The sequence below is a fragment of the Sphaeramia orbicularis genome, chromosome 12, assembly GCF_902148855.1.
Source record: "Sphaeramia orbicularis chromosome 12, fSphaOr1.1, whole genome shotgun sequence".
NCBI lineage: Eukaryota > Metazoa > Chordata > Actinopteri > Kurtiformes > Apogonidae > Sphaeramia > Sphaeramia orbicularis.
In genome coordinates this window covers 19,119,493-19,146,080 of record NC_043968.1, presented here as the reverse complement: position 1 = coordinate 19,146,080, position 26,588 = coordinate 19,119,493, and the positions used below count along the sequence as shown (strand labels likewise).

The following is a 26,588-nucleotide window of genomic DNA, read 5'->3' as shown; positions in this document are numbered from 1 at the left end:
GAGAAAGAAGGAGGACACATAGAATAAAAACATTTTCTATTATGTCAATTTTCTTGTGGCAAATAAATTCTCATGACTTTCAATAAACTAATTGGTCATACACTGTCTTTCAATCCCTGCCTCAAAATATTGTAAATTTTGCTTCCCCACCCTGTAAACTCCACACAGAAAGGTCCCTGGTGTTGGAATCGAACTCAGGACCTTCTTGTTATGAAGCAACAGCGCTACATGTTCAGTAGGAGGTGGTTTCTTCGTCCTCCCCAGATCCAGATCCACACTCATATAGCACTGTCATCAAAATATTTCTGAAGGTGACAAGACCCAGAGTTGCTCTTTAAGTCCAGTGTGTACAACATGCACCAGCTGGGACCCAAAACAGTCCTGTGTGAAGTCCACTATGACAGATACAGTGTGGGCTTCCTGTCAGAGACTCTGTGATCCCAAACAAAGTGAGGGAAACAGAGACATGGTCCACCCTCGTCCCTTTGAGTACAAAGGGTCGGACAGTGTTGAACGCACTCAAAAAATCAAAGAGCAGAAACTGCCATAATGTGAGGGCTTCAGTATCGTTATTCAGAGAATAGCAGAGAAACAAAATCCTGCTTTTACCAGAAATGCTCGATGAAACACAGGATTTGTCGATTTGTTCCATTCAGGTTTGTAGCTGCTCAGTCTTCTTGGTCTGACACATGGGTCCTGTGGCTAATATGAATCAACTTTCAATAAGAGACATTACAGAGACAGATTATAGACTTATGTGTGTAAACTTTGACACCAATTTATTCCATCCTCCCTATCATAAACACTGTGGGACCAGAACAAAAGCTGCTGTTTCAGACACTGCATTCATGTTCTCACTACACACCCACTCAACCAACCAGCAGATGTAAGCACTCCTCTATCCCACAGTCATGTTACTGCTGCAGGTAAGTATCCTGTAAGTATACATCATCCTACACACTGAGCTCCTTACAGATTATTTATAATGTATTTGTCTTTATATTGCGCTGACACATCTGACTATTTCTGTCTTTGTGATCATGTGATTATTGCTGCTGCAAAACCAAAACCACATCTGGAGGCAAATAACCCTTAAAGACCTACTACTATTTTTAACAAAACTTCCAAATGACTTTTTTTGTCTCTCCCAAGTGATTTATCAGCTTTTACTATAACAGTTTCCTCTGCTTTTTTGCATTTTTCTGTGGAAATAAGGTATTTTCCTATATTTAATTTACTGATCATAAAGATGTTCATAGAAGCTCAGAGTACATTCAAAGGTTATTAGATAAAAGCACAGAAAAAAAATAGGAAAAAGTGACTTTTTCAACAAAATATATCATTAACTGAACATAAAACAAGTATCTCCATCTACTGTCATTTATCCAACTCCATGGGTTTTACTGGTGAATCAGTGTTGTAGAAGATGCCTTTGAGCATCCAAATGGGTCATATCTGATGACCATGAAAAGATGACAAACTATATTTTACACCAATTATTTACATATATTGATAGGATTAGTGGATCAACAGGTATTAAACAGTTTAGATCAGTAGATGCTTTTGGTCAGTGGTGGCTGTTTGGGTCTTTATGAGTTAAAGTTTTATTTAACCACAAAAAGAAAATAATTAAATACTAAACAGAAGAGAGTTTAGGATCAAAATCACAATGTATGAGCATGTTTGAGCAAAAACTCAATGTGAAAACTTCATAGAGATGGGATTTGTTACAGTTTTGTTCTATTTCACTGAATCAGATTTCAAGACAGAAAAAAGTGACAGGAATGTTCAGATTTTTTCCTATATTTAATTTACTGATCATGAAGATGTTCATAGAAGCTCAGAGTAAATTCAGAGGTTATTAGATAAAAGCACAGAAAAAATTAGGAAAAAGCGACTTTTTCAACAAAATATACAAGTGTCTCCAAACTGTCATTTGTCAAACTCCATGGGTTTTACTGGTGAATCAGTGTTGCAGAATTTAGTTAGTTTCCACAGTTTATTTTGTTTATTTAGTTTCCACAGTAACTACGAGGCCTCTGAACATCCAAATGGGTCATATCTGATAACCATGAAAAGATGACAAACTGTATTTTACACCAATTATTTACATGTATTGATAGGATTAGTGGATCAACAGGTATTAAACATTTTAGATCAGTAGATGGTTTTGGTCAGCTATGGAAGTGTGAATCTTTATGGGTTAAAGTTCTATTTAACCACAAAAGGAAATAATTAAACACTGAACAGAAGAGAGTTTAGGATTGAAATCACAATGTACGAACATGTTTGAGCAAAAACTTCATAGAGCTGTGATTTGTTACAGTGTTGTTCTATTTCAATGCATCAGATTCCAAGATAGTTTGTAAAAAGTGACAGTAATGTCTTGAGCACGTCGCTCTTTCCTACCTCTGCTGTTCCAGAGACTCCAGGTACAGGTAAGCAGAACCCATGAAGTCATCTTGAAGGCCGAAGTCATAATCAAAAACCTGCAGAAGAGCAACAGAAAAAAAAAAAACTTGAGAGAGTCTCATTAATAATTTATGTGGAAAACCTTTGTGCATTTGTGTGTAAGTACAGTAAGTCTTTACCTTTATATACAACGGTTCACTCAAACTATCTATTATTAAAGTTGTCTTCTCATCCCACACTGGGTTGAGGTTTTTGTGGATGGTTTTGCTTTTGAACACTTCTTTCCCACCGAGCTTGAACTTAACATAAGGATCGCTGCTGCCTGAAAAGAACACATGTGTTTTTCACAGATCTATACAAACAAGTGCAAAACAGATGAGATCATAGAGCAGAGGTGTCAAACATGCGGCCCGGGGGCCAAATCCGGCCCGCGGGATGAATTTGTGAAAAGCAAAAATTATACCGAAGACTTTAACAATCAATGGTGTCAAAATCATTTTAATTCAGGTTCCACATACAGTCCAATTAGACTTCAAGTGGGTCATACCAGTTAGATATTATAATAACCTATAAATAATGACAACCCCAAATTTTCCCTTTGTTTTATTGGTGTAAAAAAAGTAAAATTACATGAAAATGTTTACATTACCAAACTATACTTTTACAAAATATGTGAATAACCTCAACAAACCGAAATATCTTAAGAAAAGTAAATGTAATTTTACCAATATTCTGCCTGTTACGAAATGTTTTGTGCGATTGTAATGCACATGTGTAAATGATAAACTAATAAACCGAGGCAGAATATTGTTAAAATTGCATTTGTTTTTCTTAAGACAATTCAAGTTGTTCATGTTATTTAGATTTTTAAGTAAACTTTGTAGATGTAAACCTGACTGTAATATAATTTAACTGTTTTCACTGTTATTATTCCACTGGTCTGGCCCACTGGAGATCAAATTGGGCTGAATGTGGCCCCTGAACTAAAATGAGTTTGACATCCCTGTCATAGAGATATATGAACCAACCGTACCTCCTCGGTCTCGGATGGCCAGGTTGTGTCCCCTCTTGAGCTCGATCTCCAGCTTGTACATCCCTGAGCTGGGGATGGTTCGGTCCGGAGCGACCCCTGAGGCGCACGATGCACCCACTCCCTGGTAACAGATGCAAAGAGCAGTGTTAATTACAAAAGTGCAACAACCCACGATCAGCACAGCCGCAGCCGCTCAGTCAACGGAAGTCACAGCTCACAAAAAAACCCAAAAAAACTCACCAACATTATCATGATAAATAATCGCAGCTGAAAATGTAGCCTTCACTACCTCCACTGCATCTGCACTCGCTTACAACTGATGTGTCTAATTCAACTTGCAACTTGTCCCTGGGGCGACCACTGACAGGAAATTACACCAGAGTAGCTTCCTCTCATTCGACCAAAGTGTTGTGAGCTGATATTTTTTTCCATTCTTGTACAACCTCACTCCCACTGCAGCACCATCACCTCATCTCTGACAATGCAGGAGCTCCACATCCACTCTGCAGTGCATTATGTATATTATGTATATTTAAAAAAAAACATGATTTATATATCCAGCTGGATCTTGTGTAGATACAAGAGGGGATGGATGAATTTTAGTGAAGTTCTGTTATGTTCTGCAACAGGTTGAAACTTGTAATTACCAACTTTACATGGACACAATTAAAAACGTTAAATGTACACAAAATGACATGAATTCTAAACCTCTGCTATTGTAATGCATACACACCCAGCAGTGTTAATCACCTTTAATCTTGCAGCACCTCATTTTTAATGCAATTCCACTACTCCATTGGGGATGCTGCATCCTGTCAATACCCACACATCCACTTGCAGAGACGCTTTAATCAATACTTGCGTAATGTGATAAAACATGAAGCCCACAACATACAGATAGGCCGAGATAAAGAAAGATCTCAGCTGACAAATGTGCGACACAACAGATGACTAGAGCATGCCTTCTCATGACAGCATTTACTTTGTGCAATGCCTCTGTGTTAAATACTGTAGATTACATCTGCCATAGCCAATGAGTGGTAGACTTTCACTTGATGCATGATACGCGGGAAAGTTGCAGCGTATGCAACGTTAACATGGATCAATACTGTGATGACGAAAGAAATTTTAATGCATTAACAAAAAATGAACGCAACAACAGGTAATCCCAGAAAACCTGTTCACATGTTTGCATTGTGAGTGAGATGCAGCCTGTTTCATCTAATCTTTGGGATGTGTTCGTAGTCGTTAGCATGTTTGACTTATCATGTCTTGTGGGTATTTTGACAGTGCTGTGCTCCAAAATTTACACAATGCAATATAAGTCTCTCAAAGTAGCTACCACACTTTTCTAACATTTGCAGAGAAATTCAACAAAATCATTCATATTGTAACTCGCTGTACTTTAGAAAATGTCTAAGAAACAAGTGGAGGTGTTTTAACTCTGTTCACATGGGACCAGTTATACCTGTGGACCTTTTAATCTTGTGTGAATCATCCATGTCTGTAATTTGTAAAGTAAGAATTCCAGTGCAAATAACCTCCCCTATTTCAACAAACATGGCAGCACTAAGAAAATATTAGTCCCGTGGGAATCAACATTTCCATTTGGTGGAAATACAATGTTTGGTTTTTCCTCCACACATTTACTCCTATTTCCTGGTCAGGGATAATGGAGGCAGCACTGGTGATGATAAACCAAAGTTTTTAACCTCCGAAGACCCAGGAAATGTCAGCAAAGTACAAGCCTTTTTGTTTTTTATTTAATAAGTGCCTATATTGGAAACATCATGATGCAACAGTTTTTTCAGATGCAGTTTTTAAAATTTTTATGGAATGTCCTTTGTGGTGGACAGTTTTCTTTTTTTATATATATATATATATATATATATATATATAAAGTTTTGAAACTCTTGTCCACAAATGTGGACAGAAAACCCATGGCTGGGTCTTAGGAGGTTAAAGTTTTGAGGTGGAAATCCAGGAGCCTCATGTTGTGATATAACAAGGATATTCAATGAAACAGCAAACTTACATATTTCAGAAAAGGAACATCTGGAACCAAGGATCAATGACACAATAACAGCTAAAGTAAGGAACTGTTTTCTGTCTTTCAACAGGTCTCTGTAAGTGGTAAACCTGTCCTTGACATCAGAAATGGGCAATAACCTCAGTAAATTCAGGTAAAAACAGACTTTTCTTATCTTATGTTTTGCTTCTGGGGTTATATTAAACCAATGTAAATAGGGCTTTAGACTTGTAAATATAAACAACCTGTTGTATTAAGTATATGTAACATTATCATTATGTCATTACAATAGTGTTAGCAGTCAGTAAAAGAAGCTGAGACCAACAAAGACCACTGGATTAGGGACTATTTTCTATAAGTATGAACAATAATAAGAATAATAATAAATATAATAATAATAATAGTAAAAAAAAAAAAAAAAGGAGTAGGAACTTCAGTATAGAGGACTCACTAACAAACTGAAATCACTTACAACCGTTATGAAACCCAGACTTATTTCCTGTGACAAAGATACACGAGCATCTTGCAAAAGTGAGGAAATCCCACTGGCCGTAAATGAAAATACAGCAATAAATAATGTATAAGGCTATTATGTGTTTTAGGCTGTGCATGTCTGGCTGTGAGGTTGCAGGAGAGCTGCTGAAATATTACAATGTCTGTTTTCAGCTCTAGGATGTGCCAAATAGGGTAAGTTGAGTTCAGACACGATGATGTTGAATAAGGGGATCAACAGACTTATATATGTCAGAGAGCACAAGGTGCTCTGGGTCAGCTTTACATTAAAGCTGCACCAACGTTTTCTAAGGCAAATATAGCTGATTCCACCTCACACTGCCTGCACTGACTGTCATTTCTGCACATTATAGCAGAAATATCAAACTGTAGAAGTAACACTAGTCTTTTACTTTGATCTGTATCAACTTTTACTCAGATGTATTCATATTTACATTTACTTAATGTGATTTTTAACACATTTTTTTACATAACAGAGTAAATAAGTCAAAGTTTTCAAAGACTATCATGACTGGGAGATATTATCACATTTATTAATAATTGTATTTGTAGTAAATCATTAAAGTGCATATAAATATTATGGTTTATATTAAAAAAGGTTGATTACGCAAATTAGATTTCGTGTGAGGTGATTAAACAGTGTATGGTGAATGGTTTGCATGGATGCTTTGTGTTGTAAATTGTAAAAAAAAAAAAAAAAAAAAAAGGTGTGTTAGCAAACCAAAGGAATCAATTTAATTATTAGTTTGTAAAAAGGGGGTGGGATTCTATAAAGTTATACTTCTTCCCACTGCTTTTTCAAGTGCCAAAAATTTTGTTTGTCCATGTTGTATTGTTCTTTGTTATCTGATGATTTTATGTGCTCGTAATAAAACTAAACTAACCAAAAGCCCAGGTGTAACCCAGGGGAAAAACATTTGTCATGCATCACTGTGAGTTGTACCAAGTCATGCATGGACAGCTTGTGGGTGAAAGTCATGTCAGTGGTGGTGGCGTTTCACAATGGTTTATATGCTGAGCCCATGTGGTATGAGGTAAAATACCATCCTGATGTAACAGATGTTCAAAAAAGATGCTAAACATAGATAAATGAACCTTGTATTAAAATGTGGATTCTCCTTTAACATACTATAACGGGTTAAAAACCATGAGAGCTTAATTTCAAGTTAATTGAGAAATGAAAGTGCAAGGAAATGAGTCTGTTATCCAGCAGGAGTCACTCCCTCTGGACATTATTGTGTTGTGACAAAGATGACTCAGCTATCAGGAAGAAAAAGCAGCAAATCATCCGGCATTTACACAAGGAGACGTTTACACAACAGCTGTCAAAGTAGCCACAATCTCTGACTTTCTTCTCTGTGTATTTGGAGCTTTCACACAGATAGAACCATGACTGACCTAACATTAAAACCCGCTGCACGCACAGATGTGTGTGTGAACACAATTACACAGACCTAAAATAAATATACATTAGTATGGCTGATAGGATGATCTGATGCTATTCTCAGCTTAGTACTTTGCATCCTGATTTAGTGTCACAAGACATTTAATCCGCAGTAAGCAGCTTCTTACCTCTGACAGCCCTGTTACTAGTGTACGTATGGAATGTAAACACTGCCTCAGTCTTAGGTTGGCCTCTTTTTTTTTGACAGTTTTGGCTGCTCCTCCTGTCACCTGTTTCCTTAGTCTTACCCACGAACAGGATTAGACTTAGTGTTTGGAATCTTTGATGTCATGCCCTGACGAAGCAATAAAATTGATCTCGACCGGTCACTTGGGGTCATTAGGTCCATCCAATTACATGGACCTTCAAAGTATCACCTCAGGAGGAACGTTACTGTCCGCAGTCAATCATGTAGATGTTGTTGTGAGCTACAAAAGAACAACAGGATGCATTGTTTACACTCCCTGGCAACTAAAAAGCGACTGAACAACCAGGGTAGCTGCCAAATAGTAACCCAGAACAGTTTCAGTCAAACAATGAGAAGCTCAGATCATCACAATGTCAGAAATGTAAAAATACTGTTTGTTTGCATTTACAGTCTGAACTATAGGCTTCCTCGTCGCATCAAGCAACTGTGCACTGATTTTTAATGCAGGTTATTGGACTGTAAACTGAAGCAGCAGAAAAAGATGAGTCCTAAACCCTAAATTTCACTGAATCTGAAATGTGATGAAACTAAAGAGACACCAAATATTAACATTTACAATAGTATATACAGTTATGTTATACTAGTGCGTTGACCACGGGGAATCGCAGGTCATATTAATACCGATATCTGGGGACCGAAGCTAGTAAATGCTAGTAAATAAATAGTAAATTCCTGTTTTTAACTTCATTTCCCGTCATGCAGCGTGGTACTGCACTTCTGGTCAACTGTCAGGGGCAACGCAACGTGATTGTAAGGCTATTGTATTCCAAAATGGCTAATATCTCCCACAATATTGGTCCTATCAACTTGCCGAGATATTTAATGTGGAGATGGGACTATTCCTCGACTGTAGGTACCAAATTGGACTGTTAAAAATGTCTCAGTTTCTCAGAACTGAGCAGATACACACACACAGACGCTCTGAGACCTTCCAGTATTATGATATAAGCCCCTTTTACACAGCACTTCTGTTCAAGGTTCTAATAGTTTTGGATTTTTCATTATAGTTTAGTTTTATTTAGTTTTGACTTTTTTTTTTCTCTAATTCAGTTAGTTTTAATTCATTTTTAGAGCAGGTTTGCTAGTTTGTTTTTTTTTTGTTTTTATAAATGCTTAGTTTTAGTTTAGTTTTAGTATTAATTTTAGTTTTGTCGCATCTTTTATCTTTTTCGCCGTCATATTCAAATAAATCCCAGACAGGACTCTGCTGCTTTCTCCAGACATTAGTCTCCATGTTTCCAGGTAGAGTGGGGACCAGAAGACGACTGGAAACCACAAGTGACGACAAGTGACGGACCGCAAAGTGTCATATGGTGCCGCTAGCTAAAATTGCTAGAGCAAAATAAATCGATTTCATATCAATCCGACATTGACAAAGATGAAAACGAAGGGAATTTTATCCATAATTTTTATACATTTTAGTTAGTTTTGTAAGCACACAATACAGTTTCAGTTAGTTATCGTTTTTTTTTCTTTTAATTACAGTTTTTATTTATTTCAGTTAACGAAAAAGTTTTTTCAATTCTAGTTTTCGTCATTTCGTTAGTTTTCGTTAACGATAATAACCTTGCTTCTGTTGCGGGAATATTTCACCATTATTCCAGAACAACGTCTGTGTAAACAAAATTTTGGTGTTATTTAGTCCCACCTTTATCACAGTTTTGTAACACCTCTGGAGGTAGTGACAGAGCCATGATAAAGGTGGAATCATAATTCCGGAAGGCTATGTAAAAGGAACACCTCTCATTCCGCAAACAAGGTGTGACGTTTTGAAGACGTATTGTGTGTGCGACCCCAACACTGGGAGGATTTAAAAATGAGCGCAGACTGCGTACAGTAAACAAATAACGACCAGAAAAATGTCAAACTGGGGAGACGCTGAGATCCGTGAGCTGTTGTCACTTTGGACGCAGGACTCTATCCATGCTTACATTTGTGGAACGGTGAAAGACTCTGGAGAGGTTAGCAACACCGCTATGCTCAGGGTATTTCCGACACACAAGTTTCACGTCACACTATATGCTGCGCTACGTCACTGCCCCTTTGATTCCGGAACGCAGGTCCGCTGTGTAAAAGTGCAGCCTGTCTCACCTCTGTTACTCCTTTGGCTTGGCTGTGGAAATCAGTCATTGGTTGAAAAAAGGCGGGATCACCATCTCACCTTTTTTCTCTGTGTAAAAGAGGCTGTTAGAAAAATTAGGCTATTAGACTATATCCTGTAAATACCAGGTGTCCAGAGCACGAGTCATGGATGGGTTATGATGACATTTTGCAAGAATGCCCGGACACATCCACTCAGGATATGTCTACCAGTTCTTTGCTATCTGTTTGTTTTGTTCTAGTTTGGGACCAAAGCGTACTTGTTGTCCATCCAGTTTGGGTCCAGAGCGGGTTGCTGCCCTTGAGGAGATCAGGCCATGGGGCAGGTGGAGGAAGAGTACAGACGCGGTCACTGAACCCATGTATCACTGTGTTTTGAATACCTAAACCAATGGTGAACCTGATCAACGTCATAATATTTGTACACTTGGTCCAATGATTGTAATATTCATGTTCTTTCATAAGATCTTGAACTTCCTGTTGTTAGTCAGTCAACTGCTGCATCTCACTGTATGTACTTGACTCCTTGCAAGTGAATCTTCTGATTCCAGAATCCAGTGACTCCATCTTTTGTCTCAGAGTATATCACAGAATTTTTCTATCAGAGGCCATAGACTATAACATACTGTCTATACAAAATACAATTGATATAATAAAATTTGCATTTACTCTGAGCATTTAAGAACATCTACACAATCTATGAATCAAATATGGATGCTGTTGGGTTTCTGTAAATTGACTTAGAGTCTGGTTTTGACCAACTCTATATATAAAATGTCAAGAGATAACTTTTTTGTGATCTGGCGCTATATAAATAAAATTTGATTGATTGAGTGATTTAATTGGTTTTCCCCTGTAAGTCGCTTTGGAAAAAAGCGTCTGCCAAATGCGTAAACATAAACATAAACATAAATATGGAAAAATGCCTTGTTTTCACTCACAAAATACAGAAAATGATAAATAAAGATAAATCACTTTGGAAAGGTTAGATGTAGAGAACAAAAATCACTTGGAAGGTCTATTCTAGGTGTTTAAGGGTTAAATAATGAAACATCTCTACATATTACAATAACATATAATAAATTTCTGATATACACTTTCAACAAATATTAACCCTTTAAGCGCCAAAGTCACAATATTGTGACAAGCAACATAACTGAATGAGCTTTTTGAAATCTTTATATCAAAATAGAATATTAAAAAAAAAAAAAAACTCTGGTGCCTAAAGGGTTATTTCAAATAATTACTGGGAAAATAGTAGGTAAAACTGTCTGTTTAAGGAAAAATCTGTGGCAGTCATTCTTTTCTGCATCAGCCAATACATCTCAGATCGATTATAAAGATTATATATATAATGAGTCACCAGTTCATTAAGTTTAAACCAGTCTACAATATAAAAACAGGTGAGTGCCTGCACTGAACCTCCATTTACCGTTTTCATTCCAGTATGTCACTCATCTAACGGTTATATCAAAGGAACAGTTCAGCATTTTTGGAAAGGATGCCTGAGTGTGCAGCTTGTATCTGTTGGCAATTTGCCTTGGTTAGAAGAATAACATTCTCTCTCAGGATTTGTTGCACAACCATAATGTTGTCAGATCATGTCCTAAAATTTCAAGCCATGTAATTCACCGTTGGAACCTGATCATGACAAAAATTGTGTACAGTAAATAAAACTCTCGCTGTAATAAAACAGAATTATCTAGAAGCCTAGAGAGAGAGGCTTAAAGTATAATCAATAACATCACTGAGCAGCGCCGCCTGGGACATCCATACATCTTCTTCATGTCAACAGCCGACCCAATGCCTAACATGACTTTAAACCTCGAGGGGCCATTAACATGAGCGCCGTTGTCAGTACAGACCGCCGTGATCAATACAAGGCAAAGGAGGCTCTAAAATGTTTCTCTTCGGTCTAAGGAAAGAGCAGTAGTATTTATGAGAAGTACAATCTAACACCTTTTCTTCACATCGCCTACGAGGAAACTGGGCTGGAGAAACAAACTGTGAAAAACTGTCGATTGTAAGAGACGCTGACAAAACTGACAGAGGATTACTGTGAGTAGGAAGAGAAAATGAAATAAAAAAATAAGGTACACCCATGGCAAAAAAGTGTGTCTGTGTGGGTTAATAATGTCTGAGGAAGTGGCAGTGTCTGCAGGGCTGACACGAGCACAGACACTAAGAAAACATACAACTCTAATAAGAAGCAGCAGCTGCAGAAATCATCACGAGCAAAGAATTTAGCAAGTACAGCGATAATAGGTTGAAATGTGTCGATAACATGAACTAACTTGTTACAAATTCATTCATAACACCTAATTAAAGTTATGTAAGTGTAGAAAAAGAGGGTCAGGTGAACAGATCTGTAAGGTTTTAACATTTTCATTTTTTCTTGTGTGTGATTGAAATGATGATGCAGATAAAGGTATTGAAGCACCTTAGAGCCAATATGGTATATTTAGTTTTTACCATTTAGTAAGGAAACTAAATATGAACAAATGGTTTCCAGATATTAAACATGTCACTTTCATTCACATTATGTCACTTATGTTAACTGAGTGATGTCAATGACAGCTGAAAATCCACTACTATGAGTTGATTTGGGATTTGTTTTTTAACATAATTAATGTAAATAATATTGCATTTACTTAGAAATCAGCTCTTAAGTCTTCAGTATTGGTGTAAAAGTCCAATACAGGGCATTTTTAACTATGAAAACTGCAAAATGTGTTGTTTTTGGTGGTGTGGGCAGAAAAAAAATGAAAATTCCCAGGTTGTTATCATTATCCACCATGGTGCATTTGTACAAACTTCAACTACTGTGTCAGCATTGGTATAAGCCTTGACACTGGTTGAGCTAAAATAAGAGTTTTGATGGGGATGATGCACCTGTTTGGAAGCCTTACATGAATGGTATCATTTTAATAACCCCTTTAGCCTTATCAGCCCGCCTGTGGCCCGAAAAAATTATATTACTATTCATCTACTATAAAAATATGATAAATCAGGACAATGAATGTTTTTTTTCAACTTTTGCTCAAAGTTTAGACCCAAATGTTACATCAAAAGTGTTTTTTAGTGCAAACTTTAATGTTCAAACATGATTTTTAATCTTTGTGGGGTGAAATATACGCTATTAAAAATCTTCGACACAAACAATTAATTTATGCATATCATTGTCAATCCAGCTGAAAAAAAACAGGCAAGGATAAAAAAATTCCAATTTCTCTTTTAGTTTGTTACAGTTTACTCAGGCATAGTAATAGATACAATATTTTAGACAATGGGAATAGATTTTGTGAGGTCTCTAAATGTCCACAGACACCAAGAACATCCATATGAACCTTATTATTGTGAAGTAATTCTTCATTTACTTTGGGTAGGTCTTCAGGCGTTTTTCCCCTGAATATATGGTCAGGGTTTAACAGGTTAACAAAACCCAATATTGTAAAATGGTGAAAAAGATAAAACTATCAACAAATGTACAGTGATGATATTTTTTACAACAGCATAAATTTTATGAGGAAAATACTGTCATATTTGTCCCAAAGTAATTAAAAAAAAACTAAGGATTACCATGAAACAGTATATAATTAAATTTAATATATAAGGGGAAAGTTATGGCTCTAAATGCTGAGGAAAGACATCAGTCTGGCCAACAGTTTCCATGCGTAGGCCTATTATCAATATGGACCCAGACAGAAGCAGCCTGCCAGCAGATCTGACGTGAAACCATATACTTATTTATTTACTTTAATGATTTATTTACACCACAGCCTCTGTATAAGACAAGACAGAGTCAGAGTGATGCCGCCTCTTGTTGGACTGTAGTTCTCAAGCCTTAAGTTTGTGTTTTGGCACTCAAATGACAAATGACCGTATTTGGACAATAGGGTGAAGCTATAGGACTAGAAGGATGGTTGACCTAATGCTAAATAATAACTTATCGACACAGTATTTGTGGGACAAAGGCAGTGTTTAAATGAGTAGACCTAGACAGAATACTGTTTTTCAGTATGTCTGAAACCACAGTATGTGAACTGCATACTATAAATACACAATCCACATGCTATAGAGTAAATATTACAGTATACAAGCTCTGGACACTTCACCAGCATAAATCTCCCACAATGCAATGCAGGTATGACAACGACAAACGGACAAACAGACAAGGTAAACAGCCCAGTTGGTAGTCTATTGTCTTACATCACCTGTACCAGTCCATAGTGTTAGACACATGCTGGTAAAAAAGTGAAATGGTCTGGTTACTAGGGGTGTGTATTGGCAAGAATCTGGCGATACGATACAAATCACAATACTAGGATCACGAAATGATATATCACAATATATCATGATAGTGTTAAAAAGGCAATTTTTTTTGTTTGTTTCTTTTTTTTAAATGATTATTTCCTGGAAGAATAGAATTACACCAGAAATATGCACAAATACTAAACACATTTTTATTTGATCACAACAGGATCTAATGCTATATCACAGAATGTTCCGGCGTTAAACCTTAAATTATGTTTTACAGACATTACAGTTTAAGATCCTGTTCAAATGTTCATATTCTATTAGTTCATAACTAACATCAGAACATTATTTTTGTCCCATCAAAGGAACTAACATCTGCCTCTCAGACAGTAAAAAGTGCTTTTAGGCTGCTTCAAATAACCGTTATTTAATAAAACAGTGTTAAATAATAATAAATAAAATATAAACAATAACGAAAAACAAAAAACAAAAATAAACCTCCGACATATCTGCATTTGAATAAATACCTAAAAATATTGATACAGTACTTTTTAATATCGATACAGTATTGTGAAATGAAATATTGCAATATATTGCAGAATTGATATTTTCTAACACCTCCACTGGTTACCATAGTTACATGCCCCCAACTATCATGGGAACTTTCAGGAAGTGACACATGCTCATGTCCTGAGAACTGAATCAGAAAAAGATAGACTCTGCTGTTTCTTTTAACAAAAATACGTTGAGATACTGTGTATGTAGGACATAGTATGAGACTTCAGGTGAATCCAGTTATTTTATGATCTTTTCGAGCAGTTTACAGGGTGGGGAAGCAAAATTTACAATGAACATTTAGTTGTTTTTTCTCAGCAGGCACTACGTCAATTGTTTTGAAACCAAACATATATTGATGTCATAATCATACCTAACACTATTATCCATACCTTTTCAGAAACTTTTGCCCATATGAGTAATCAGGAAAGCAAACGTCAAAGAGTGTGTGATTTGCTGAATGCACTCGTCACACCAAAGGAGATTTCAAAATAGTTGGAGTGTCCATAAAGACTGTTTATAATGGAAAGAAGAGAATGACTATGAGCAAAACTATTACGAGAAAGTCTGGAAGATACTATTAAAGAAGAATGGGAGAAGTTGTCACCCGAATATTTGAGGAACACTTGCGCAAGTTTCAGGAAGCGTGTGAAGGCAGTTATTGAGAAAGAAGGAGGACACATAGAATAAAAACATTTTCTATTATGTCAATTTTCTTGTGGCAAATAAATTCTCATGACTTTCGATAAACTAATTGGTCATACACTGTCTTTCAATCCCTGCCTCAAAATATTGTAAATTTTGCTTCCCCACCCTGTATTAATTGCACTTTAGGTGTTTGTAAGGGAAAAAAACACATTTTATCAAATAATCAAGAGTTCATAAAGTCAAGCCAAAGACAATCAAAGCTCCACATGGCACAGCAGACGTCAATCCCTTCTATATGAACCCTGAAGACTTTAGAAGATGAATTAATGCTGAAATAGAATGAATGGAACCAGAATGATGGCATTACTGACTGAGTGTAAGTCTGGCTTCACTTCTGAGCTATAGTTATCGCCCTTTGGTTTAATCCTGGGTCTTATGGTGATGATTTTACTGAAGCTGACCTACACATGAGCTTATGTGGGTTTTTTTTTCTATTTATCTGAGCAGTCTGACCAAAACAGAGTAGGCTTTAAGTACAGCCATGATAATACTGATAATACTGTGTAAAGACAAAGCTACAGTAACTGAAGCTGAATGAATGAGCTCACCGACAGCAGGCGTCCACATGTGGAGACCAAAAAGGAGTCTTCCACCGAGGCACCACGGAGTAACCCACGTATCACTAGATGGGACTCTGCCGCAGAGGCCTCGCTTAGTAAACGATCCAGGGTCGAGGAGGGTGTAGGGGGTCCAAGAACGAGGTGAGGAAGGAAAAGGTTGGAGTTTTTTTACAAGGTGGGGATGTTTTAAGGGTGCATGAGTGGACAGAGGAAGACACACTAAGGGTACTTCCAAAACTCTTCCAAGTACAAAAGAGCAGTTCCACATATAATCCAGGTCTTCTTTAAACTACCATTACTCAGTGGCTCACGTATCCATATTGAGGCCAAAGTGGGAGAGCCACGAAAAGAGCTCATAAAAGACGCAGGGATTATCAGATGGAGCACAGGAGGAGCAAGAGTGGGAGAAACTGAATGAAAGAAGAGGCAGCAGATGAGTAGGAGGGGAATGACGGGGGAGGAGGACACTGGTTGGCTTGACCATAATCCTTCACCAGCTGCATAAGCCTGACTGACAGGCTGCACTCGGGTACGTCCAGAGTAAACAACAGGTGACAGGTCCTTCTTAAGGCCGTAGTCTGATTTAAGGTCATTCTACAGCCTGGAAGTAGAACCCCAATATGCAGGATTATTAAAGATAGCATCACAACACAAACTCTGAATAATAAAAAGGGACGCAGTTAATATCCCAACGGCTACTTTATATATGCAAATCTCACATGCAAGGGTTAGGTTAGAGAGAAGGAGAGAATTAATCAGATTACATGAATGGTACAAATGCCCACAGCTGTTTGTCTTGTACAAACTAATCACACGGTTCCATTCACCCTTAAAGCACATCAGCCGTTTGTTTTCCCTTACTCTGCAGCTCTACACACTCAATAAATGATAAACGTCCAACAGTCAATCAGCCGCCACAGCGCCCTCATAAATAAAAATCACACTCTGCCCCATCTTCTCCATTTAATAACCGATACGAAGAACGCCTTTTCTAATTTCTGTCACTGCTGAGCATCAGTCAGAAGGAAACAGTAGCCACAGAACAGACCCTCTGTCTCAATAAAACCTGACAAGGCGACTGGGCAGGTCAGCACAGCTTTTGATAAGTGGAACAAAGGGATGATATATGATCTGTCCACTCTCACTACACTGAAATAGAAGAATTTAGGGCTTTATAGGAAGGTTTTACGTGACTCAGATTTTACTATTTTTTGTACGGAATTAGTAATTTACCCACAAATGTGTGACAAAAACATTATTTTCATGTGATTATAGGTGAAAATAACTGATATAATATTTATTGATTTATTATGGACATACATTACTTTGATCAAAGACATAATAAAACAGTAAAGGTGCAGGGAGAGGCAGAAAGCCTAAAATGGCTTGTTTTAAAGCCTCAACCTTATAAATACATAAACGTTATAAAAGTTGAGACGTCCATAGTCCCTACACATTCAGAATTCATTAAAAAAAGGAGGACAATATAAAAATATATAGATATATCAATGCGATATCATAGTTGATTTCCTTAAATATTTCTTAAAGGATATCTCTGATGTGCTGTTTCCAAGAACATGTGAAAATTGGCTCCACAATTTACACCCTCGATACCTAATATAAAACTGAGCTCTTGATGTGACACATTTAGGCAAATGATAATGCTGATTTTGATGAGTATTGTACCTATGAACTGCAGCATTGGTTGCAAAATACAAAATGAAATGCTGGACATTTAACACTCAAACAGACATATTTGGATTAGTGTGAATGTCATTTTATAACAAGTCAAATATATGTGGTAGGAGCTGCTTGACATCCATCATGAATTTCCTTGAAAACAGGCCTGTGTGGGAGTTTCCCAGCAATCAGTGTTATCATGACTGGAAAATACTGGAGAACGGAAACTTTTATATTAGAGGCACAAGCACTGGACACTGTCATAACTCAGCTATCGACATGTAGTGAATTTAATCTGGCATGAATCTGGTCATAGCAGAATGCAACAAACAACCAATTTACATGAACATTGTCACTTTTATTGTGTGTTTTTGTGTGTTTTGACTCTAAACGGCTCTAGGGCTATGATATGTCTATTATTACAGTGACACAGAGCAACATTTAGTTGTGTTTACTGTGTGTCTGTCAGATACACACAACAACACTTCGTTTCCACACAGTTTTTGTGCAGCCCAGTGTATCTTAGGTCCAGACTGGACTTTAAAGTTGGAGTCACTACTTAAATCACTGTTTATTTTGTGGATGAGAAACACCTCTAAGCAAAACAATGATGCATTATTTCCATTTTCAGACACTAGAAGCTCATCCTGCTCATCCTTTATCTATTTGTATCTGTTAGCTTGCACATAATACTACTATAGTTCAAAGAATCATGGGAAGGAATGCCTCTAGGACCCAAAAAAGAGTTAGTTCCAGGTGCTTTTTGATAAAAGGGATTCATAAAGTAGATGAGAAACAAGAAGAAAACTCCAAGGCACTCTGTTTAAGCAATAAAATGCCTTTATTTTCATGGCTTGATCATACACAGACCTTAACCCTTTCAGGCATAGTGGTCACTACAGTGGACAGTTCTTCTTCAGCTGTTCTCTTGTATATTCATGGATTTTGTTGTTATAGTTCCGTGTCAGCCAACACAGTGGATGCTCATGCATCATCTCATATACTGCAATTGATACCATTACTGTAACTTTGCTGTTCTTGATAAACCTGATCTGCACTAACATGTTTGAGTGTAAATCAATTGATTGGTATTGTTGTTAGACTATGATTAACAGTTTTGTTTTGTTTTGTTTTTCTGCATATTATCTCCATGAAGTGAGTAAGGACTTAGTATGAGAGTATGTTAAAATGTGAGACAACATCAGATTAGCTGCATGAAAAATGTTTTTATTTCATAGTTTTCACACATTATATCAGTAAATATGTTTCTTTGCTTCAAAAATTAAATGCACAGTGTCCAGCGGAGTGGACATTTTTGCAACTCCATGAACAACAGGTTCATAAAAAATTTTTTCAATTGCATTATTTTTTTAATGCTTAGAGGAATAAAAATACTCAGGAAAAAAATCTTGATTAAGGCTCTTATAATTCATGCATGAAAGGGTTAAAAAAAAAAAAAACACTTCAGCTCATTTCAGCTTAAAGCTTTCATCAGAAAGTCAAACATAACAGATGTGGGTTCTTTAAAAGAAGTGTTTTTTAAGGTCTATATATGACCATGCCATGAGAATAAAGACATTTTAATGCTCAAGGAGAGTGCCTTGGAGTTTTCTTCTTGTTAGTCAAATACAGTGCACTGTAAAAAATGACTGTAGAATTAACACCAAAAAGTTGTAAAATTGCAACATAAAAAAACTGTAAGTGACAATACAATGCAAAGTTGTTTATCTGAACAGATTTTTGTGTTAACGATTGAATCAAATGTAGCTGTAGTTTTTACAGGAAGAGTATGTGAACAAAACCAGATGTGTATGTGTCTTTTTAAACTATCAAGTTTTTCTTTTTTATTTCATAAGTTTGTTTACGGGTGTTTTGCGGGACGCACGGAGCCTAACAGTGGATATATTTTGCTTCTTACTTTTGGTAGTTGTGCCGTACATTTCTCGGGGTTTGTTTGTCAAACCCGACAGGATCCCGTACACAAGGGACTTTCTCCTGCGTTTTAAATCAAGCAACTGTGTGGTGGATCATGCAGTCCAACCACTAAGTGACGGAGTTGGAACTTTCTGATCTCCTGGTCAGCGACTATACTCCATTACAAAGTTTTCAGCGTCCAATTTTTCCTGGTAAAAAAAACCAGGAAAAGAGGAAAGCGGGGCGGAGTGCGGCGACGTCTAAGGAGAGTGATTAAAAAGAGCCGTGTTCCCTTACAGTCAGGACTACTGGACAACATCCAGTCCTAGAGGAACAAGATGAAGTGCAGTCTTGTGTGGCCTCTGTGCGCCAGTACTGGGATGCTGGTGTGTTGGCTTTCACCGAGACACGGCTGTCAGTTACTGACTCGGAATCTACGGTGAACGTTGATGGTTTCGGGGTCCCGATCCGTCTGGACCGCGACCCGGAAGCGACGGGGAAGCATCACGGCGGGGGTGTTTGCTTATACGTTAATATCAAGTGGTGCAATGGTGCCACTGTCCGCGAACGGATTAGTTTACCTGAGACTGAGCTGTTGTCCGTGTCAGTCAGACCATTTCATCCACCTAGGAAACGCCCTCAGATGTTCCTAACAGTAGTGTACATCCACCCCAAAGCGGACTCCAAGTCCTCTTCTGACATTATTTTCTCCGTGGCCCAAAGACTCCAGTCTGTCTCCCCTGATGCCCCATGCTTCTTTCTTGGTGATTTTAACCAAGTTAAGTAAAAAGTCACTGGGCGGTTTTTACCAATATGTCACCTGCCCCACTCGGGGTGTCTGGACACTGGACCTCTGCTATGGCTCTACTAAGGGGGCCTATAAGTCTGTTGCGGGTCCCCCTATTGGATTCTCTGAACAGTGTGGTGCACCCTCCCCCCACATATACAGGGGTTGGACAAAATAATGGAAACACCTAACATTGTGGCATCATAGAAGGTGTTTCCATTATTTTGTCCAACCCCTGTAGACCTGTGCTGCATAGAGACAAAGTACAGGCACATAAGTGTGGAATGAGGAGAGCACTCTGGCTTTACAGGCTGTTTGACAGCACTGACTGGACTGTCTTCCAGGATGCATCCAGCAACACAGATGAACTGACACAGGTTGTATGTGGTTACATCTCCTTCTGTGTGGACTGTGCAATCCCAACCAAGTCAGTCATTTCCTACCACAATAATAAGCCCTGGATATTCAAGGAAATGAAAAACCTGTTAAGGAAAAAGAGAGCTATTTTTAATAGTGGTGATAAAATTGCATATGCTGAAATTAGGAAGGTTGTGCGGGCTGAAATTGCAAAGGCTAAACTCAAGTATAAGAATAAAATTGAGGCCAAATTCAGCAAGTCAGACCTCAGATCTGCATGGAACGGCATGAAAATGATGACCAGCCTAAATAAAGGCAGCAGCACTTTGTTTTTAAATGGATTAAATTCGGACGAGCAGCTAGCTAATGAATTAAACAGGTTTTATATGAGATTTTCTAACAGTGATTTTAGTGAGAGAATTAATGAGGAAGAATTTTGTTAGTGACTCCTCAGCTTTGGAAATTGACGTCTCTAAGATTGAAAATGTATTTAAACACACCAAGGTTAGGAAAAGTCCCGGCCCTGACAACATCAGTGGTCGGGTGCTTAAGTCTTGTGCTAGTCAGTTAAGTGAGATGTTTACAGTAATTTTTACTCAATCCCTCCAGACACAAACAGTGCCAAAAATATGGAAACATGCCACCATCATTCCTGTGGCTAAGTGCAAAAATCCCAAGGTCCTGAATGACTTCCGACCTGTGGCTCTCACCTCATTGGTGATGAAGACGCTTTTAAAATTGGTGAAGCAGGAGTTATTGAAGCAGGTAGAGGATCAGTTAGATCCACTTCAATTTGCTTATAGGACTAGCAGAGGTGTTGAGGATGCAAAACTTACTTTGTTAAATTCCCTCTATCAACATCTAGAGACCCCAAAAACTCATGCTAGGCTCCTATTTATTGACTTCTCTTCAGCATTCAACACTATTCAGCCCTTTTTGTTGGCTGAGAAACTCCAGACTTTTTGTAATTTGGATACCAACTTAATTGGCTGGATAGTAGATTTTTTATGTGACAGGTCACAGTGTGTGAGGGTTAATAGAGCCTTGTCCTTTAAAGCTCTGTCCTCTACAGGCTCTCCTCAGGGCTGTGCACTTTCGCCATTGCTTTTTATTTTATACACTAATGATTGTAGGAGCCGGCATGAGAATAGGCACTATGTGAAATTCGCAGACGATACAGTTATAGTGAGCCTTTTAAACAATGAGGAGGACGGGCATGGTCCTGTAGTGGATGATTTTACCTCTTGGTGTGAAAACTTTTACCTGTCCATCAATGTCTCCAAAACCAAGGATGACTATTGATTTCCGTAGGTCTCCCCATAATGTATTACAAACCGTTATTCAAAATAAGGTTGTTGAAAATGTGGATGAATACAAATATTTAGGGACAATTATTGATAGTAAATTATCATTTGAGAGTAATATAGAGGCGGTGTGTAAAAAGGCCCAACAGAGACTTTTCTTTTTAATAAAGATGAAATCATTTAATGTGTGCAGGACTTTGATGATTTTGTTTTACCACTGTTTTATTCAGTCTGTTTTAACATTTTGCATTGTGGTCTGGTATGGTGGTCTTTCAATGGCCAGCAAGAGGAAGCTAACTAGGCTGGTAAATGTAGCATCAAAGGTGGTTGGGGTCCAGCTAACCCAGCTGCAGGACATATATGATGAACGGGTCAGCGGTAAGGCCAAGCAAATTTTAAACTGCCCTGATCACCCACTTTTTGGGGAGTTTATTTTGCTCCCCTCTGGTCGCCGTTTTAGGCTTCCTCATTTGAGAACCGGACGGGCTAGGGACTCCTTTATTCCTGAGGCTATTAGGAATCTGAATTCACGTAGCTGATATCTAGTTTTTTGTTTTTTTTTTCTTTTTCGTCATATGTCAATTTTTAAAATCTTTTTATGTGATTATTTATTTTTTAAGGCCCATGGCCATATGGCAATTAACTTGTGTACTGCCCTATTGGACCTTTTTTTTTACTTGTGTTGGGAAGGGGAGTGGCTCCATTGTGTGTTGTCCTGTATTGTGTAATTTTATTGGGGTGGCATCTGGGGGTGCTGTTTCTGTGTATGTGTTTCTGCGTATGTGCTTATGTGTTTATGACCCCTGCTGCACACCGAATTTCCTTTTCTAAGGATAAATAAAGTTGAAGTTGAAGTTGAAATGATGTATTCCTATCGTTTTTAGAAAATAAAACTGTAAATTGAAATACAATGTGGTGCTGTTTAAATTGCAAGACCATAATGTTGAAATAACAGCTTATTTGCTTTTATATAAATATATGTTAAAAAAAATAAACATTTAACAATGTCACATTTTAAATTTGTAAATTAATGGGTTGGTAGAGTTGTTAGAGCAGCTCGTCCAATAATCAAAGGGTTCTTGGTTCGAATCCTGGTTCTGACTGTCTGTATGTCAAAGTGTCCATGGAAGACACTGAACCCTAAACTGCTCCCAGTTGGACCTGGTGGCTTTGGAAAGTGCTTTGAACACCATGAAGGTGGAGAAAATGTGCTAAATAAGTGCAGTCCATTTACCATTTAAATCCAGTATTAAATCTACATGTTTAAAATGTTGAATCTACATGTTACTCTGTAAATATGTTTACAGGTGGATGTGTTTTTTCAGTATTGTTCTGGAAACTACAGCTGACAGTTTTTTTCCGTAAAAACAACAGGATTTTTTTTTTTTTTTTACAGTGTGTTGTTTCCTGTTCCTTCAGTGTTTTGTTTTGGGTTTTTTTTCTCCAATTAAGAGTCTGGACCAAGTCTTGCTGACGTGGCCAGTGAAATCCCTCTAGGATAAAAATGTAACAAGTAACAGACACTTAACTTTTGCTTTAACCCTTCATGTGCCTGACTGCATCTTATAAAATGCATTCACTCACTTGAATAAGCTATTGGTGTTTTTAATTATATCCAAGTATGTGTTTAATCCAAGGTTAGTAGACCCACTGCTGGTCCTACCCCACACTCAGACCCACTGCTGGTCCTACCCCACACTCAGACCCACTGCTGGTCCTACCCCACACACAGACCCTCACCACCCTTCCCTTCCCAGACTGTCCCACATTCCCTGGGTTCTGTCCTTCTTACATAACCCGGTACTCCGGTAGTGGATCGGGGCTCACCGGCAGCTCATCGCGGCTCTCCAGCTGTTCCTCTGCGGCTCCAGATGTTGCTCCTGCCGCCTCCTCCTCCTCCTCTCCTCCTCCGTGGCTCCCCGGTGGATCCACCAGCCTCTCCAGACACGCAGAGCCCAGGGATGAGCTCTTATGGTGGGACTGGACCAGCTGGGCCACCGTGGGCTTGTTGGGGCTGGAGGTCTTGTGCTTAAAGTGGGGCTGGTGCTGCCGGTCTCGGCCCAGACCGGAACCCGCCGGTTTGTCGCAGAGTTGAGCCTCCTTCGGGTCCGGATCCACCTGAGAGGAGAAGAGCAGGTCCGGCTGAGAGGAGGAGATGACCCGGTCCAAAGACACGTTCTGCTTCCACTTGATCCTCTTGAACATCCGCAGACCCCTCTCCTTCTTGTCGTCGGGCTCTCTGGAGCCCAGTTTGGGGCTGAGCAGAGGTTTGGCTTTGGCTTGGAACTGTTTCCACATTGTGTTCTGCTGCTGGGACGGACCCTCATGGTCGTCCCCTTCGCTCCGATCCATTCCCAGGATTCTGCAGAAAACCGCCTCACCGCATCAAACAGCGAACAGCAAAACACGAAGACACACAACAGGCAGTAATGCAATCCGCTGGCACTCAGGGTCGTCCAGCCCCCTACCACGGAAATGTTTACCCCAGCAGCAGCAGCAGCTGCAGCAGGGCCGGACACAGCTTTAATACAGCCCCGGTGCACCAGCAGCCCTGGTCCTCAGACTCATACTGGATCTGACTGGAACTAGGTCAGATTAACCCATACAGACCTAAACACCCACCAAAGCATCCACTGAGGGAAAATATTCAGATTACATTAGATTGGATTAGAGGAACTTCATTTATCCCATCTGGAAAAGAAGGTTCCAGTAGCAGCAGAGAATGTCCACATATAAGAAGAAATATATGACAAAAAGAATAAAGTAATAACAATAGCTATTTGACAGTTTGAGTTTCTCTTTAGGAATACTAGTAGTAATTCATCATAATGCAGTGATAATAAAAAATTATAAATAAGTAATTAAGTTATGATATTATAATATGTATGATATATGAATATTTTATAATAGCAGAAGTATTAACAATTATAAGTGGTGCCAGGCACAATAAACCCCGCCCCTCACACATATTTCACCCATTATAAGTAAATGGAAAGATTTTTAAAAATCATTAAAAATTTGAATTTTGGACCTACTTTTCCCTAAAAGTAATGACATCTATTCATGGGTCACTGGCAATCTTTGCTGCTTTGAAATTTCACCCATTATTAGTAAATGCGCGGGGGGGTTAAAATTAAAAAAAAAAAAAAAAAAAACTTAACTTTGCCCTACTGTTCCCAAAATATAATCAGCGCTATTCTGGGTCACTAACAATCTATAAATCCAATTTGGTGTGAATTCAACTAATAGTTTGAGGATAGAGTGTTAAAAAACAAACAAACAAAAAACAATACTCCTTGCCTCCCCTTGGGGGGGGGGGGGGGGCGCGGGGTAATTAAGTGATTATACTAATAGCCGTAACAACAGCATATAACTAAGTGATAACCAATATAAGTATGTAATTATAATAATAGGCTAATAATAATAATAATAATAATAATAATTATTATTATTATTATTATTATTATTATTATTATTATTATAGTGGTAATAGTAAGCAACAGGAAAACTAAATTAACAATGACAAACATTGCACACAATTGCATACAAAAAGCAACATTTAACCTCTTAATGTTTTGAATTTATACACAAGCATATTAAAAATCAATTATTTGTGTGTTTGCTTTAAAGCAGTTGTTAAATTAAATGGAAATTGTTTGACTATTGCGCATAAAATGGACAGAAATAATGGTCCATAGTAACAAAAAAGTATTAAAATAGATTTTCCCATCTCAAGAGATGGAGATGGTTTTATTGATGCCATAAAATTATTTTTAGTGTCCTGATTAGGTACGTATAGAATATTCCCAAACCGGCATTGGGGGAATAGATATGAACAGATCTCGGCTGATTACGTAATGGAATCAGTTTGATGCAAATTTGCGACAGTCGATGTTAAAGGGTTAGTAACTGCTGAACTTCTAATTCTATCAATACATGTAAATAGCTGAGGTAAAATATCTGTTGTTCACAGTAAAACCCATGGATTTGACAAATGACAGTGGTTTCAGACACTTGTTTCATGTTCAGTTAATTATATATTTTACTGAAAAAGTCACTTTTGATATAATAACTTTTGGATTTACTCTGAGCTTTTATGAACATCTACATGATCAGTGAATTAAATATAGGAAAATACCTGATTGCAACTGAAAGATGATAACTAGAGAGAATAATATTGTAATAAATGGTGATAAATCACTTGGGAAAGAGAAAAAAAATCATTTGGAAGTTGAAACAAAAATTGTGGGTCTTTGAGGGTAAAACAAAGAGTGTTGTAATCATTATTCTGCATAAGGAGGAAAAAAGCTTAAGAAAATCAAGACAGGTTTTAGTCTGTAATATTAAGGATCAATGGACAACTTGGATATCAAACACTGCCCATAAGATTCAGAATTCAAAGATTTTTTGAAGATTGTTAATTCACTAGAAGCACAGGACATAGAGAGAATTAAGATAGCATTTCTCTCTCACCTTGCTAGTAACTACCATGCCAATAAAAAAGAGGTGAAAATAGAAAAAGAATAAGTGGTGTAAAAGATAAACTATTTTACAATATAAAAGATATCAATCAAACAAACAAAACAGCAGTAGATATGACAATCGTACAATGTGTAGTAGAGAGCAGAAGACGGTCAGCAGTAGGTGTGAGAATGTCACAGACTGAACAGAAATGTCATGAATGTGTATGTAATCCTTGTGCAGGGGCCATGTTAATATTCCAGTGT

General features: G+C 37.8%; 1 pseudogene; it reads right to left on the bottom strand.

Annotated features, from left to right (window-relative positions):
- LOC115429210 (multiple C2 and transmembrane domain-containing protein 1-like) overlaps positions 1 to 24,319 on the bottom strand; it is a 56,403-nt pseudogene extending 32,084 nt beyond the window's left edge.
- Between the last annotated feature and the right edge of the window lie 2,269 nt (positions 24,320 to 26,588).